This window comes from Salvelinus sp. IW2-2015, unplaced genomic scaffold (assembly GCF_002910315.2).
Source record: "Salvelinus sp. IW2-2015 unplaced genomic scaffold, ASM291031v2 Un_scaffold358, whole genome shotgun sequence".
NCBI classification, from domain to species: Eukaryota; Metazoa; Chordata; class Actinopteri; order Salmoniformes; family Salmonidae; genus Salvelinus; species Salvelinus sp. IW2-2015.
This window is the reverse complement of record NW_019942548.1, coordinates 282673-301934: the sequence shown is the minus strand read 5'-3', so window position 1 is coordinate 301934 and position 19262 is coordinate 282673.

The window sequence follows — 19262 nt, the reverse complement described above, 5'->3', positions numbered from 1 at the left end:
AATATTCCAACCAAAACATACATTTGAAGCGGCCCCCAATTTATGCAGTTTCGCTTGGCTTTTTTTCATTCTTTTTTGAAGTTGGTAGGCATACTTGTCATCGTCAAAAACGGCAACATTGTTGAGACGTTGCACCCCAGGTGGAAACAACACACCTTGACCCACTTGTTCTGCATGGGCGAGCTGTTATTAAAGATGTCATTGTGGTTGTCCTTGGGCATGTGGTCCAGGAGGTTCCTCACCTGCTGCTTCCGCTTCAGTGTGCCCTTTCTCGCGATTATACGGGGTGGTTCCATCACTAAAGGTAAAATATAATATGACATTGTCACATAAATTCTCTGTAGTTCTTATTGACGTACAGTGTATAGATTGTGATTGAATAAAAAAAAAAAAAATGTTTAACATTAAAATAAAATTGCAATCAGTGAGAGCTCAATGTGTTCGGTCATTGAGTTAATTAATTAATAAAAGACCAACACTACGGTAAAACACTGGTAAAAGCCACAAACAATCACAGATGCTAAGTATGGGTTGTCTTGATTAGAGCTTGTATGGGAGACCTTCAATAAGACATATCAGGTTCCTTGATGCATATCTTATGGATAAAAATGCTACATAATGTAGATCCATTTATGCTTTTTCTTATGGATAAAATGCTAGATAAAGTAACTTGCATAGCTCCTTCTTTTGGGGCACTTCCTTTTTCTTCGTGGACTTGGTGGGGGCCTGGGCGTTGTACTGCTCCTGGCACTCCTCGGCTGAACGGGTGCCCACCATGTGGATAAAAAAAAAAGTAGACTGGACAACTGTAGGAACTCACTCATGTAGTCTCTGAAGTGCCACCTCTGTCCATTGATCTGCATTTTCTTCCTTTTTTCCCTGCTGAACCCTGGTGAATTTGCCCCCTTTTTCTCTTGGTCTCTGTGGGCCAGCCCTTTTCGTCAATTCCCTCTTACAGTCATCAAGAAAAGTCGACGAGTGACTCGTCGCTGATTCGGAACCTTCAGACTGGGACTCCTCTGCAGTACCACTACCACTGTCCTGAACGTTCCAACTCCTACCCATGGCAGCTGACCCGGTCTTTGTGGGCGCACGACTCCGAGTCTTTCCCCTCCATCTCGATGTCCTCATGGAGCTTCGCTGGGAGCTTCTTCTGACAACTAACCATTTTCTTTGGCATTTCAAGCACTTTCCGGTTTGCTTTATCTGAACCCTTAATCGGTTTCCCTGGCAACAGCTCTGAGGATGTATTGGTGTTGTCCGAGTTGTCTTGGCTGCTCTGTTTATCGGCGCCCTGGAGGGAGCGACATGGAGGGGTCAGGGATTGTGGGGCAGGGTCTGCATATGCGGCCAGCGCTGCTGCCCTCGGAGATCTTAGGCTGGTCTTCTTGGGCTCTCCCAGGTGCTTAGGAGTCACTTCAGACTTGGACCTCAGAGATGCTGGGCTGGCCCTCTTGGGTTTTAAAGGGYCTCTGGTGGAGAGGTTCTCAGGCTTAGACCACTGAAAGTTTGGACTAGTCTTCTTGGGTATTCTGTGGCCCCTGTGAGCGAGGTTGTCCTCAGCTTTACACCTCTGAGGCTTGGGGGCCCCGGGAGAGGGGTTCTTCTCTGGCTTCGACCTCTGATAGGCCTTCACTTTTCTCAGTGGCACTGCCTCCTCGCTCTGTAGAACACAACATAACACTATCAAATAAACTGCAGTCGCCATCTTTGTTGGAGCTGGGATACGACGATAAAGTCATTCCCAAGCTAATGTATAGRAAAAAAAAACCTTACAGGCTACAGGTGTACTTATTTGATGAGAAAGAAGGGAAATAACATAGTTTAATGCAGCAATGCAACAACTCACTCTACAACAGTGTTTCCCAAACCTCCCAGCAACCCCCAGTCATTCCACATATTGAATGTATTCCAGAACTAGCACACCTAATTCAACAAATGAAGGGCTTGGTGATTAGTTGATTCAGGCGTTTTAAAAGTGGAATACATTACATAAGTGGGGTACACTGCTCTACAATAAAGAGGGGGGAAAAATGGAGCAGAAGCTTACCAATTGAAGGATAGACGACTCGTCATAACCCCCATGAATGGTGACGTTCATGTCACAATCCAAGATGACTCTGGCCCCTTTCCAGTACTCCAGAGGGGTCTTGTGAAGGCGGCCACTCTGGGAAAAACTGAAAAAAAACTGGAAAAAAATGCGAGCCTCAGAGGTGGCACTGCAAGGGGCAGCTGTTGGATGATAAATATTGAATTAACATATAATTAAAACAAGAGACATGAGTACTACCAGTATAAATACAGTGAGYATTTGTGGAGCCAACTTTTGGACTTACGTCTCTTAGTGGCCTTTAGCTTCAGGGATGTGGCAGACTGCTGGAGAGGTGGAGAGGTGGTTTTGGTTCTGAGGCATTACCAGGTCCTTGCTCCTCTTTGGACCTTTACTGTTGTCAGCTTCTGAACTGCATTTGTCATTACAAACAATTGACAAAACAGAAGCACGAGATGTTAACACAAACAGATATGACTACAACACTTGTTAAAGCTGAACAGCCGAAGAGACAGATAAAGACCTATTGAAATCAGAGGATTTTATACGTTGCCTTTATTTATCCGTCGTTGAAATTAACACATTCTCTTTTAACGAGCTGACCTGGGGCAGTATGCGTCAAGCCTTTCAGAATAAGAGTGCTGATTTCAAATCAGTTTTGCCTTTTCGGTCACTGGCTGCGTTTACACAGACAGCCAAATGATGATCTATTGCACAGTTATTGGCAAAAGAGCTGATCTTATTGGTTGAAAAGGTTTTTGAATTGGGCTGCCTGTGTAAACACAGCCTATGAATAGCAACACATAGACACGGGGGACTTGATTCTAGATCAGCATAGCACTCCTACGCAGACTCTTGACACAAATTGCCCGACCTCAGAAACAACTTACCCTTTCGGCTCTGACAAAAAGCACTCAAGGTATTCCTTCCAATTCTTTGGGAACCCAAAGAGAAACTTCTTCAACGGCCATATTGGGAGTTCTTGTCGAGGAGAAAAGGCACAAAAACAAGAAGAAAGCATCTATTACGGCTGTGCATGATTAACACATTCCAAAATGGCAGATCCTTTCTGACTTACGAGTTCCGCTGAGATCCGGCGCCATTTTCCCCACCAGGTGTAAGTGCTGCCAGTTGTGGTCTTCAGGATGTTTCTTGACATTCGCTCTGCGATGATGTGGCTATGCCAGAGCATTTTGTTGTCCCTTGGTGGAACATCATAGAGATAGTGAATCAACGTTTGTGTTTACCGAAAGAATGACGTGCTATTGAACCTGTGGTACAACTTTAGTATATGATTCAGAGAAATAATCAATTCTACTTACACACGGAAACCTTCCACATACAAGCTGCCGCTCCTACTCTTCAGGATCCAGTGCCWAAAGTGAATCCCTGTAGCCTATGAAGCAATAGACATAAATAGTTATATAGGTAGATATCGATCACGTACACTGAACAAATATATAAACGCAACATGTAAAGTGTTGGTCCCATGTGTCATGAGCTGAAATAAAATATAGAAAATAAAAAGGAAAACGGTGCACACTGCTGCTCATGTTCCCTGGTGATTTTATAATAACAACTTTGACCCTTAGGTCTTCATCAGGCCTAAGGGTCCCAGGTGTGGGTGGAAGGTCCTATATATAAGGGCAGTACTCAGTGACATCACTTCCTGAAACAGGAGGTAAAAATATAACATAGGTTCACAATATCAACATTCAATGTATCAAAATATATGACCATACACAAGGAATGTGATCAATATCTACACACAATATTCAAATTAGGATAAAAAAAACGAAATAATAACATTTTGGAACTATAAAAACATTAAGCAGAACTCCTCATTAAGGCCAAGAGGAGACCGTGTGTTGAGCCTGTGGGTCCAGAAAGATTCCCTTTGAAGAAGTTTCCTCTCATTGTCCCCTCCCCTGTGTGATACCTTGACCATTTCCATACATATTCCAATGTATCTCAGAGAACTAATAGGATCTCCATCCTATACAAAATTAACAGCAACTGTTTTTTTTTGTCTCACCTGTCCGTATATTGAGACCAGCCACCTGGACAGCTGATGAAACTGTGGGTTTACACAACCAAAGAATTTCTGCACAAACTGTCAGAAACCGTCACAGGGAAGCTCATCTGCGTGCTCGTCATCCTCACCAGAGTCTTGTCCTGACTGCAGTCCGGCATCGTAAACGACTTTAGTCGGCAAATGCTCAGCTTCGATGGCCACTGGCATGCTGGAGAAGTGTGCTCTTCACAAATGAATCTCGGTTTCAACTGTGCTGGGCAGTATGACGTCGTGTGGGCGAATGGTTTGCTGATGTCAACATTGTGAACAGAGTGCCTCATGGTGGAGGTGGGGTTATGGCATGGGAATGCATAAACTACGGACAACGAACACAATTGCATTTTATCAGGGGCAATTTGAATGCACGGAGACACCGTGAGGAGATCCTGAGGTCCATTGTCGTGCCATTCATCCGCCACCATCACCTCATGTTTCAGCATAATAATACACGGCCCCATGTCTCAAGGATCTGTACACAATTCCTGGAAGCTGAAAATGTCCCAGTTCTTCCATGGCCTGCATACTTACCAGACATGTCACCCATTGAGCATGTTTGGGATGCTCTGGATCTGATARCAACTTCGCACAGCCATTGAAGAGAAGTGGGACAACATTCCACAGGCCACAATCAACAGCCTGATCAACTCTATATGAAGGAGATGTGTCACGCTGCATGAGGCAAATGTTGGTGGTCACACTAGACACCATACAAGAGAACATCATTTCCCGGCAAAAATGCAAAGCTAACAGCAACTCAGAGGAAACAGCACCAGTCATCAGCCTATACATCCAAAGGAAGCAGCATCATCAAGACCATCTACTTACATTGGATCCATTGGACTCGGCTATCTGCTTGGATTGGAATACAGCCACTCGCTTCTTGGGGATGGAGATCTTTGGTGAGACCTGCAGGAGGGGGTTGTGCACCAGATCTGGGAAGGGCCTAGGGAGAGGCTTGTCACAGTAGTACCCACACTGGCTGGGGTTGGGCTCTGGACTCGAGGGAATGCTGGTCTCTGATAGGCTAGTGGGCACTGCGGCGACACCACAGGTCACTTTCACACTGACGTCCGCTTTGTTACCCCCAGTGACATGTGCTGGGGTCGACATGCTGCACACACGGGCACATCCTGTGAAGAGCAGAGAAAGGTGTTTTGTTGTGAAAGATTATTTTTTTTTTGAGTCGAAATCAGATGCTCTACATTTCTAATTCTAAATTTCTCTCACCTCCATTCATGGGATCCTGCAGGCTGCTCACTTGATAACTGTCTTTTTTGGTCCCTTTTTTGCATTCTCTCTAACAAGAGAGAAAACATATTTGCTGGAGATTCCATAGAGTGCAGTCTATCCAAAGCAACGACACCCTGTACAGAATWATTTTTTTTTTCTTCAAACACTTTAAAAAAATTAAATTAAAGTATTTCTGACAACCTAGCAACCTTAGTTGATTGACAAAATAATTGAGTATAAGATAAACATCACAACTTACTGAAAACTGATGGATCTTGTACAATGTCATGTGGCCCAAATGCAGTTTTTCCATTGCAATCTTCAGTTGACTTCGACCTTTGCGTTGACCTTTTCACTGGTGTAGTTCTGTCGGTTGTTTGGAAGGACCTTTTGAAGTCTTTGGGGGGGTGTTGGTTGTTGGATGTCATTTGAGCTGAGTTGAGTGTACAGGTATGACAAGGCTTTCCTTGGGGATTGTGTTGAGAAAGCATCCAGAGTTAAGCCTTTCTTTTGTGTATTTCTGTTGGTTGGCTTAAATGCACTACGCATGTCTTTCAAGGGGGAAGGTATTTGAAGGTCTTGTGTGTGGACCAAGTGCGTATGTGTCAAACTCTTCCTTGGTGATTGAACTGGTGAAAGGGTCAGAGCCTCAGCCTCATCAGTGAAGTCAAAGGTCTGGCTTTCCTTGGGATGAGACAACGCTTTCGTTGGAGACCGTGCTACTGAGATAACATCCAGGGGTGGGCCTTTAATGGGTGTATTTCTGTTGGTTGGCTTCAACGCACTACCCATGTCTTTCTGGGGTGATGGTCATTGAAGGTCTTGTTTGTGGACAACAAAGTATGGATGAGTCAAGCCCTTCCTTGGTGATTGACCTGGAGAAAGGGTCAGAGCCTCTGCCTCATTAGTGAATTCAAGGTCCTCGTTTTTCTTTTGTTCATAGTTCACCCAAGGCTGATGTTTTTTTCTTGGCGAGCTCATTACTCTGCCATGTTTTTCTTCAACCAGCTTTTCTCTGACATGTTTTTCTCTAACTCGTTTTTCTTGGATAAGCTTAGGTGTTTTGGTCCCCTCATTCTCAACCGCTTTTCTCTCTGTCTGAACTCCAGCTTTCATCCACGCAAAAACCTTGGCTGGGGTTTCAACGAGTCGCCTGGGTATTGGGTCGCTTGTCCTCAAAGCCTTCAACGTGGGGAAAATAATTGACTCTCCACCAAATGGATTTTCTTCATTAAAATAAGCAGATTCTCTGTTTTGTCTTGACGGACAAACATGTTTTTCACGATTTTGAACGAGACGTAGCGGAATGTCAATTGGAGCTACTCACGTCAACGTTAGTTAGCTAGGTATATGCAACGTGATGTTCCTTATCTCAGTGGTTCATTGCTTGCTGAGTTCTCAGAGGCGAATGGAACAGACAATTATTAGATGGAATCTGGTTAGATTAGGCTAGTTCGTAGCGTTGACTTAGCTAGTAGCTACGTGGTAGCAAAGTGACCAGGCGGCTAGCTAACCAAATCATTGTTATTGTAATCACTCGATTTCTAATGATATAAATTATTCCAGCAAGCTGCTAACGTTAGCTAAAAACACAAAGGAAACGACTGGATAGCCAGCTACAGTAGCTGTGACATGCAATGGCATCTGCCGATTTAAAGGTAAAGCATTTGCGCTTATCCCTGGTTTACATCTAAATAGTAATTTTATATTACATACTATTGTGAATGCAAGCATTAATTATAAACCTTTAAACGGTAAAAGAGCAAACATTTAGCTAACTTCCCTCACCGCGGAGATCCGCTGTATTTTTTACTTCGAAAGTCGTGATTGGACGGCGATGCACTGTGCTCCAAGAGCAGATATTATTAGTGCTGTCTCAAGGCTCTCCCATCTGGCATCTCTCTTTTAAAGAGGAGTCACAGGCTGTCACAGGCTGGAAAGACGAGTCACAGGCTACTTAAAGAAGTGGCTCGGAGTTCCACAATGCCTTACCACCATAGGCCTCTATGGAGATGGTGTCCTCAAGCTGCCCCTCACCAGTCTAACAGAGGAATTCAAGTGTGCAAAAACCAGGCTCCAGATGACACTGAATGAATCTCGAGACCCAGTGGTGAGCAACAACGCRCCGACCTTGGCAACTGGGCGCAAATGGAGGCCAGGAAAAGCAGTCCAGGAAGCAACAGCAGCCCTCAGACATGCTGACATTGTGGTTCATGTTCAGCAAGGGAGAGGAGGCCTTGGGCTAACTAGCCGTGCTGCTTGGAGTAAGGCCACTGCACCAGAGCGGYGGAAGATGGTAGTGCAGGAAGTACGCCATCAGGAGGAGGCTGCAAGGTGGGCCAAGGCAGTCTCTCTTGCCAAACAGGGACAGTGGACTCGATGGGACAGTGTGGAGAAGAGGAAGATCAGCTGGAAGGATCTGTGGGCCATGGAAACGAGGCGGTTGAGCTTTTCCATCAGAGCAACATATGACGTCCTTCCAACACCAGTTAATCTTCACCAATGGTATGGTGAAGATCCGGACTGTGCCCTCTGTTCCATGCCAGCCAACCTCAGGCACATTCTCACAGGGTGTAAAACAAGCCTCACCCAAGGACGCTACACTTGGYGTCACAACCAAGTCCTTAAAAACCTTGCGTCCGCCCTGGAGGACMAGCGAGCTGCCACCAACTCCCTACCACCCCCAGCAGCATCACACCCCTTACGGATGACCTTTGTCCGCGAAGGGGCTAAACCACGGAAGAGCGGCTCTACACCATTAGAGCGAGACCAGCTGCGCTTGGCCCGCGACTGGAAAATGCTAGCTGACATTGGCCGGCAACTTGTGTTTCCTCCGGAGATCGCAACCACCACCCTAAGACCTGACATGGTGCTCTGGTCCCATTCGCTCAAGAAGGTCTTCATCATTGAGCTCACAGTACCCTGGGAGGACTCAGTAGATGAGGCTTATGAGCGAAAACATCTGCGCTATGCCGATCTAGCTGCCGAAGCACGGCATCATGGCTGGAACACAGAAGTCCGACCAGTGGAGGTGGGCTGCAGAGGTTTTGTGGCATCATCTACAACCAGACTGCTTAGAGACCTGGGAATTAAGGGCCAGAGCCAGCGTTCGGCAATCAAAGCTGTATCAGAGGCGGCAGAAGGCAGCAGTCAATGGCCCTGGATGAAGAGGAAAGACCCCCAGCTGGGCCCCGAAGTGAGAGGGCCAGGAGGTATGCGGTCAACAATGCTTGACTCAGGGAGGAAGACGCCCCTGCCATGCATAGTCCCATGGGATGTTGGCTATCAACAACAAGGCAACTCCTATGACTAATTGGGAAACACCCTAGGAACCAAAGGTACACTACTGACGATGCGCTCCCCAAATTTCACCAGGCTCACTGTTCATGAACTCTTGGAAGTGCTTGCACAAAGGATAGTAACATCTCATCCTGTGTTCTTGGAATCTTTATCACGGAGGCAATCATCCTAACCCAAGACAGACATTCCACATAATGCTAAACCGCTTGCCACATCTGAAGCATCAGTCTTTGAAAATGGGAACAGAACATGGCTCTCTCACAGATTATTATTTTAATCTTTTGTTAAGAGAATTATGTTCTCAATGTTCATAAACTGAACTTCAATTAAACTACTCGGTCTGTTACCAAGAATTTGTAAGGTTTTTGTTGAAATGAAACAGACAGAGGCCAGTCTACAATAGTCAGAATGTTTATTTAGGAGAGCTCTGCCCATCCTTACATGTACATTGGTTTATATACCTCTCATTTCGTCATAACTGTCCCTCCTCCTCTAAGACAATGACAACATAGTTCACAAGTCTTCTCCTTCTCATACATTGCCTGCCACCTGTTATACAATCTACTACAAGCCCAAGGTTTCTCCCCTCCCTGGGTGGGGAGACTTCCTTCCCTGTTATCAGTTCCACAGTGGTCAMAMGTTGTCTGCCACAGTTCCTTTCCTGCTAACAGTCCCTCTTTCTTATGGACAAACATTATTTATCATTATACAGAGACAGGGTAGAATTCTGTTAGTTATAGTTCTACGTTAAATGTATACATCATTTAGTCATTATTCATAAAATTTCCAATAAACATCTTTCTAAAACAATAAATGGCTCTCCAGGTAAGGCTCACAGTTACAACCCAAGACAACAGCCATTGATTGTACAGAGTTTATTTTTCTACTCATACAAAGCATTGGTGGTACAATGAATGATAAGCCTAAACTACCACTTGGTTTCCACTAGCTGATCACTTCATAGGCCTATGTTTGGTTTAGTGTCCATGTTGAAATATTGGTATGTATGTCATTGTCTGTAGTAACCTACAGTATACATTCATAAATTGCATGTTATTCAAATCAAATCAAATCAAGTTTATTTTATATAGCCCTTCGTACATCAGCTAATATCTCGAAGTGCTGTACAGAAACCCAGCCTAAAACCCCAAACAGCAAGCAATGCAGGTGTAGAAGCACGGTGGCTAGGAAAAACTCCCTAGAAAGCCAAAACCTAGGAAGAAACCTAGAGAGGAACCAGGCTATGAGGGGTGGCCAGTCCTCTTCTGGCTGTGCCGGTGGAGATTATAACAGAACTATGCCAAGATGTTCAAAATATTCATAAGTGACAAGCATGGTCAAATAATAATCATGAATAATTTTCAGTTGGCTTTTCATAGCCGATCATTAAGAGTTGAAAATAGCAGGTCTGGGACAGGTGGCGGTTCCATAACCGCAGGCAGAACAGTTGAAACTGGAATAGCAGCAAGGCCAGGTGGACTGGGGACAGCAAGGAGTCATCATGCCTGGTAGTCCTGGTAGTTATTCAACTCAGTCTTTAGAAGAGCCGCATGTCAGGCAACCTTGCTTGACCAGTCTGGAGCTTCTTGACTACATGGACCCCACCTTATCTGAAGAGACAGGCTGTGCAGAGAGGGCAGGCACTTCATTATCTGTGGACTACAGAGACCTAGCCATGGAGCCAAGAAAGTGCCACCTGAAAACATGGCTGATGGAACTCCCTCAACTGGCAGTTCTCAACATTGCAAGTGAATATGTGATTCGCCAGCTGGTAAACCAGCACTTTGCATGTCATGCACAGTTGGTGGGGTTATGGGGCAGCAGTACGGAGTCTGACAGTTCTGTGCATTTATGCATCCCTTGTCCTATGGTATCTATTGGGGATGTCCTATGTCTGACTGTTCATGTTTTCTAGAATGCCATCCCGTCAGTGCTTATGCACACTCCATTCGTGGAACAGTTGTCAGTTTGACTCTGCGGCGGGTGACGATGGAGCTGGAGGGCTTGAAGACTCTAGGGAAGCAGGTTCCAGGCCTCTTGCATCTGCACTTTGATCCATGTAGCTATAATGGAGGTAGGGCTGACCCCATTTAGTCGCTTGTTTGGTTGATAGGCGGTTGGTCGACCAAGATTTCTTTAGTCGAGCAGTAGCAAGACAAAACAAAAATAATAGTGTACAAGACACCTGTCAGATACGCGTCTGTCTGAGTGGACTAATCCATTGTGGAGGCCTTGGGGATGGCACAGTCCATCACTCTCTAAGGCATGTGCTACTGAAATTGTATATGGTTAAGGACAATGGTGCAACACTAATAAAAAGTATTATTTTATAACAAATGCGCTTTCTCCCGTATTTGATAGCGGTCGCTGTCCGTGGTTCTGAAAAACCCGTGCCCTGTTGAATTGGTGCCTTTTCCTAGACCATGTTGTTATGTGGATAATAGCAAAGTTAACCAGAATATTGGTGTTGAGAACAATGTGGAGAAGGCAGCAGCAGCAGAGGAGACGAGAAAACAACCCTTACCTTAATTGTCTAAGAAAAGTGAGGAGAGAGGAAACTCCAACTTAATTAGGTCTGTAATCAATAGCCTAACTATTAAATGTGCCTGGCTTTATAAATGTTATACATATAGAGAAATAAGACAGGTCCTGCTTGTGTTACCTGTTTGAGTGTTTTGTTTTTAATCTTTGCAATGCTGTAGCAAAAGTTTTGTTTTTGTTAGAACAGCCTCTGGTATTACTTATTGTTATTTTTTAATTATAGAATTTTACCCCTTTTTCGTGGTAACTCCTGTACGGACTCGGGAGAGGCGAAGGTCGAGAGCCGTGCGTCCTCCGAAACAAAACCCAACCAAGCCGCACTGCTTCTTGACACAATGCAGGACCACACAATGCAGACAAGTGCAGTGCGCCCGGCCCGCCACAGGAGTCGCTAGTGCGCGATGGGACAAGGACATCCCTGCCGGCCAAACCCTCCCCTAACCCGGACGACGCTGGGCCAATTGTGCGCCGCCCCATGGGTCTCCCGGTCACAAAGCCGGCTGCACCAGAGCCTAGACTCAAACCCAGAATCTTTAGTGGCACAGCTAGCACTGCGATGCAGTGCCTTTAGACCACTGCGCCACTCGGAGGCCCACCCTCGCTTTTTCTTGTTCTCCTTCTTATTGTTATTATTTACTATGTTATTATGACCATCATTATAATAATAAGTAATGTCATTATCATTAGTAGGCTTAGTAGTCTAATAGCAGCCTTGTGTTAACCACATCGAGCTTTAGGCCTAAGAGCGCATCCTGTTTAGTCTTAATACCGTAACTTACTTAGCCTATATTTCAATACGTATATAGGCTACTGTATCAATCATTCATTCGTTCATGTCATCGCACAATTTGATCATATTACTCCAGTGCTAGCCTCCCTACACTGGCTTCATGCTAAGGCAAGGACTGATTTCAAGGTTTTACTGCTAACCTACAAAGCATTACATGGGCTTGCTCCTACCTATCTTTACGATTTGGTCCTGCCACACATACCTACACGTTACGCTACGGTCACAAGGGACGCAGGCCTCCTAATGTCCCTAAAATTTCTAAGCAAACAGCTGGAGCAGGGCTTTCTCCTATAGAGCTCCATTTTTATGGAATGATCTGCCTACCCATGTGAGAGACGCAGACTCGGTCTCAACCTTTAAGTCTTTACTGAAGACTCATCTCTTCAGTATCATATGATTGAGTGTAGTTGGCCCAGGAGTGTGAAGGTGAACGAAAGGCTCTGGAGCAACGAACCGCCTTGCTGTCTCTGCCTGGCGGTTCCCCTCTCTCACTGGGAGTCTCTGCCTCTAACCCTATTACAGGGGCTGATTCACTGGCTTACTGTGCTCTTGCATGCCGTCCCTAGGAGGGTGCGTCACTTGAGTGGGTTGAGTCGCTATGACGTGATCTTCCTGTTTGGGTTGGCGCCCCCCCTTGGGTTGTGCCGTGCGGAGATCTTTGTGGGCTATACTCGGCCTTGTCTCAGGATGGTAAGTTGTGGTTGAAGATATCCCTCTAGTGGTTGTGGGGGCTGTGCTTTGGCAAAGTGGTGGGTTTTATCCTGCCTGCTTGGCCCTGTCCGGGGTATCATCGGATGGGGCCACAGTGTCTCCTGACCCCTCCTGTCTCAGCCTCCAGTATTTATGCTGCAGTAGTTTATGTGCAGGGGGCTAGGGTCAGTCTGTTATATCTGGAGTACTTCTCCTGTCTTATCCGGTGTCCTGTGTGAATTTAAGTATGCTCTCTCTAATTCTCTGTTTCTCTCTTTCTTTCTCTCTCTCGGAGGACCTGAGCCCTAGGACCATGCCTCAGGACTACCTGGCATGATGAAGCCTTGCTGTCCCCAGTCCACCTGGCCGTGCTGCTGCTCCAGTTTCAACTGTTCTGCCTGCGGCTATGGAACCCTGACCTATTCACCGGACGTGCTACCTGTCCCAGACCTGCTGTTTTCTCTAGAGACAGCAGGAGCGGTAGAGATACTCTCAATGATCGGCTATGAAAAGCCAACTGACATTTACTCCTGAGGTTCTGACTTGTTGCACCCTCGACAACTACTGTGATTATTATTATTTGACCATGCTGGTCATTTATGAACATTTGAACATCTTGGCCATGTTCTGTTATAATCTCCACCCGGCACAGCCAGAAGGGGACTGGCCACCCCTCATAGCCTGGTTCCTCTCTAGGTTTCTTCCTAGGTTTTGGCCTTCCTAGGGAGTTTTTCCTAGCCACCGTGCTTCTACACCTGCATTGCTTGCTGTTTGGGGTTTTAGGCTGTGTTTCTGTACAGTAAGAAGGGCTATATAAATACATTTGATTTTGATTTGATCACACAGCATACGAGTCATTCATGATTTGAAATGCAATCAAGCATTTTAGTTTTTAAATAAAATAACAAAGCAAACCTTGAATAATTAGCGTAAACAATATGTATACCATTCCATTTGGGCAATTGCATTCACAAATTCATAAGACTGTCTTTGCTGTAATAAAGGGTTTACATTCTTTTTTTTACCATTAAACAGACCTGGGTACGCTTTTAATTTATTTTGTGTTGTTCCAAACGGTCAGAAACAGCACCTGTTTGGCACACACAATATGCACACAGCGCTTGCTCCTTACCTTCTTTTTCTTGATCTCCAGTATTTTCCACAACTAGTCTAATTTATTCCACACATCTGACTTCCCCTTTACCTCCTGAGCAACCAGTAAACATTCCCCCGTTTCGAGTTTCTGTCACATCCTCTGCATCCATTTTGCTGTGACATATGTTAGGGTGTTCTGAGTTTGTTGAAACCAATTTATTGATGTGATTATAATATGCTATTGGTCATCTGCATGTGATGCATAATGTTTCACGTAAAGAGAGCAAGGGTTGAGGGAATAGGGAATATTTTTCCTAAACAAATTAGGAATTTCTGTAAAAAACTTTTTTCTGAAAATGGCTGTAATTATGTTGCAGTTTCAGCAACACGGACAGCGCGATAAAAACTGTTGATGTTCTGTGGTGGTCTCTGCAGTAGGGAGGAGAGAGAGACAACGGATGCTAGTCACTGTCACGACCGTGTGGAAGAGATTCGGACCAAAACGCAGCATGAGGAAAATAAGCCATCTTCTTTTTATTATTGAAGAAGGCAAAACGAAACAAAACACTTACAAACTACCAAAACAACAAACGATCGTGAAGCTAAATAACGTAGTGCGCACACACACAGGCTACAAACGTTCTACATAGACAATTCCCCACAACAAACTAAAGCCTATGGCTACCTTAAATATGGCTCCCAATCAGAGACAACAGAAACCAGCTGTCTCTAATTGGGAACCCATTCAGGCAACCATAGACTTTCCTAGACAACTACACACAACATAGACACAGCTAGACAACTATACTAAACATAAAGCCAACTACTCTAAATAAACCCCCTAAACCTTACAATCACCCTGGACACTACAAAACCCACATAAATACCCATGTCACACCCTGACCTAACTAAAATAATAAAGAAAACAAAGAATACTAAGGCCAGGGCGTGACAGTCACAGAGTCACTCGCTGTCATTTTTTTTTTTTACACAGCGCAGCAAGTCTGAGCCCGGCCTGGCACAATCAAAACAATTGTGGTCGGACTCCCTAAACCATTAGTCATTTTTGTGTCTTAATTATTTCATCAAACAGAGCGCTTAAAGCATCAGACAAGCTCAGTGCATATAGTTGATTTGATAAAAATACATAGGCTGTGTCTATATATGGAAAAATGCACGTCGACCAAGATTTTATTTTGTTGGGGACACCCCTAAATGGCGGTAGCAGGATCGGAGACATCCCCAAACTATTCCCCCAGCTCAGGACCCTTAAAATGCTGTGAGATATTAAAGGCCCAGTGCAGTCAAAAACATGATTTCTGTCTTTTAGTCATATATTGTGAGGGATCAGCCGGATCAATTGGTTCGACTGCGCCCTTTCCATATATAGACACAGCCTATGTATTTTTATCAAATCAACTATATGCACTGAGCTTGTCTGATGCCAAATTCCGGGACAGTAGGATTCCCTGTTATAGATTCGGCTCAAGCTGTTGGAGTGGCGTTGGGTACCAACTGTTCGTTTTTTTTTTGTTTTTTTTTTGGATAGCCATTACCCTGGCCTTTGTTTGTACGGTCCCAGGGACAGTTGAAAGAAGAACTCCCAATACAGTTTCCTTCTTTTTGTTGAAGTCACGTATCTGCGTCTCTTTTCACGCTGTCCCGCCTAGGATTCCAAATGCATTGTAAACAATAGGTGTAGACTAACAGTGGAATGCTTACTTACGGGCCCTTCCCAACAATGAAGAGAGAAAAAAAAGAGAGTAGAAAAACAAATATATAACGAATAAAAAAAAGGATAACACAATAAATAAATATACAATGAGTAATGATAACTTGGCTATATACACAGGGTACCAGTGCCAAGAGGTAATTGAGGTAGGTATGTACATATAGGTATGAATAAAGTGACTAGGCAACGGGATAGATAATAAACAGTAACAGCAGCCTATGTGATGAGTCAAAAAAGATTAGTGCAAAAAGGGTCAATGCAGATATTCCAGGATAGTGAACGGTTAACTATTTAACTAACTATTTAGCAGTCTTATATCTTGGGGTAGAAGCTGTTCAGAGTCCTGTTGGATCTAGACTTGGTGAATTGGTACTTCTTGTCATGCGGTAGCAGAGAGAACAGTGAATGACTTGAATTGCTAGAGTCTTTGACAATTTATTCCACAGGGCCTTTCTCTGATATCGCCTTGTATAGAGGTCCTGGATGGCAGGAAGCTTGGCCCCAGTGACGTACTGGGCCGTACGTACTATCCTCTRTAGCGCCTTGCGGTCGGATGCCAAACAGTTGCCATACCAAGAGGTGATGCAGCCAGTTGCCTACCCTCACCACACAGGTTGGAATAATGTGAAATTGTGATTATGATAATGCCCTTTTAGTGTCAGAACTGTTGAAAAAATAATACCAATACTGCCTGAAACTTCAGCCTGTTGGTGGGATGGAGTTGTGACCTGCCTGGTGACTTCACCAGGTGGTGCATTAGCTATTTTACCAATGAGAAAGATCCAAACCTCTCTGCCATTAAGAACTAAGTGCTAAGTTTCAGTTTTCAGTCTTAAACAAAAAAAGTCTTAAACAGCTATTTTTGTTCATTTTTTACCATTTTGATTGAAAACTATCCTAGTAAGGTACTTTGATATTGAGATAATTGACAAAACCGTCACTGATGTACTGTTGTGGTACCAACCCAGTGGTAGGAATAAACTGAGTTCCTAGTATAATCCTAATTAAGTGTTTTGTGTGTAATGTACACTTGTTCCAAAGGTTTGACAAATTAATCAAAGCCAGGCAGATATACTGATATGCTTTTCTATTCCACTCTTTCAGATACTACAATGTACCAGAGAGGGAGTTCTTGAGCCTCCAACAGTTGAAGCATTTGGAGCGTTTGGCGATCCTGGATGCACACAGTCCTAGTCCTCACCTTCTGCAGCTGATCCACAAGCTGCAGGTCCTGACCAACCATGGAGCCCAAATCATCCATTCTCTAGGCCCTAGAGATCCCACAGCCTGCTACTGTACTCACGACTAATCAGAGGAAGTGAACCTGTGACTGTGGCCAACATTTGCAACAGCATGTGTTCAACATGTGATATGATACGAAACTGCTTGCTCATCATTTGAGGAACAAAATATTTCTTCAGTCCAAAAATGGTTTGTTTGCGACGCCAACTTGGCTGATGCAAAATACGGAAACTGCCAAAAAGCATGTGTATTAAATAAATATCTCTGTAAAGGTCAAAGTGGTCAACTACAGGCTATCTGTGTATAGAACAAGGCAACAAACAGTTGATACAACTGGAACAACCTAAGAATTTCAAATGTTATGTGATATTGCGGTTGTGAGGCTGGTTGAACTTACTTCCTAATTWAAAAAAMAACAACGTTGGAGGTGGCTTATGGTAGAGAAATTAACATTGAATTATCTGGCAACAGCTCTGGTGGACAGTCCTGCAGTCAACATGCCAATTGCACACTCCCTGAAAACTTGAGACATCTGTGGCATTGTGTTGTGTGACAACTGCACATTTTAGAGTGGTCTTTCATTATCCCCAGCATAAGGTGCACCTGTGTAATGATCATGCTGTTTAATCAGCTTCTTGATATGCCACACCTGTCAGATGGATGGATTATTTTGGGAAAGGAGAAATGCTCACTAACAGGATGTAAACAAATTTGTGCACAAAATTTGAGAGAAATAAGCTTTTTGTGCTTATTGAAAATTTCTGGGATCTTTTATTTCAACTCATGAAACATGGGACCAACAYTTTAYATGTTCTATTTATATTTTTGTTCTGTTACCTGTCCAAAATTGTAATCAGTAATGTTACTTTTGAATTACACAAACTCATGCTTAGATTTCGTTTTTGCATCTTTTACTTTCAATTTATACACCAGCTTCAAACAGCTGAAAATACAATATTTTTGGTTATTGCAAATATATTTCACAGGGTTTTAGATGGTACAATAACTCTCTACATAAACCGAAATTAGGTGAACTAATAGAATATTTGCAACCAGGAAATGGCGGAGCAATTTCAGCATATTGCACCTTTTAAGAGGCACAGTTTAGTAGCTGGCACAAAAACATCCTGTGGCGTTCTGCATTAGCATCAAACAGCCCCCGTGAAATGCAACTTTTTAGGGAAGTTAAAAACCAATATACACAGGCAATTAGAAAAGACAAAGCTAGCTTTATCAAGCAGAAATTTGCTTCCTGCAACACAAACTCAAAAAAGTTCTGGGACATTGTAAAGTCCATGGAGAATAAGATCACCTCCTCCCAGCTGCCCACTGCACTGAGGATAGGAAACTCTGTCACCACCGATAAATCCACTATAATTGAGAATTTCAATAAGCATTTTTCTACGGCTGGCCATGCTTTCCACCTGGCCCCGCCTACCCTTGTCAACAGCACTGCACCCCCCACAGCAACTCGCCCAAGCCCCATTTCTCCTTCTCCCAAATCCAGTCAGCTGATGTTCTGAAAGAGCTGCAAAATCTGGACCCCTACAAATCAGCCGGGCTAGACAATCTGGACCCTTTCTTTCTAAAATGATCTGCCGAAATTGTTGCAACCCCTATTACAAGCCTGTTAATTAAACCTCTCTTTCGTGTCGTCTGAGATTCCCAAAGATTGGAAAGCAGCTGCGGTCATCCCCCTCTTCAAAGGGGGGGACACTCTTGACCCAAACTGCTACAGACCTATATCTATCCTACCCTGCCTTTCTAAGGTCTTCGAGAGCCAAGTTAACAAACAGATCACCGACCATTTCGAATCCTACCGTACCTTCTCCGCTATGCAATCTGGTTTCAGAGCTGGTCATGGGTGCACCTCAGCCACGCTCAAGTTTCTAAACGATATCTTAACCGCCATCGATAAGAAACAATACTGTGCAGCCGTATTCATTGACCTGGCCAAGGCTTTCGACTCTGTCAATCACCACATCCTCATCGGCAGACTCAACAGCCTTGGTTTCTCAAATGATTGCCTCGCCTGGTTCACCAACTACTTCTCCGACAGAGTTCAGTGTGTCAAATCTGAGGGCCTGTTGTCTGGGTCTCTGGCAGTCTCTATGGGGGTGCCACAGGGTTCAATTCTTGGGCCGACTCTTCTCTGTATATATCAATGATGTCGCTCTTGCTGCTGGTGAGTCTCTGATACACCTCTACGCAGACGACACCATTCTGTATACTTCTGGCCCTTCTTTGGACACTGTTTTAACAACCCTCCTAACTAGCTTCAATGCCATACAACTCTCCTTCCGTGGCCTCCAACTGCTCTTAAATACAAGTAAAACTAAATGCATGCTCKTCAACCGATCGCTGCCTGCACCTGCCCGCCCGTCCAGCATCACTACTCTGGACGGTTCTGACTTAGAATATGTGGACAACTACAAATACCTAGGTGTCTGGTTAGACTGTAAACTCTCCTTCCAGACTCACATAAAACATCTCCAATCCAAAGTTAAATCTAGAATTG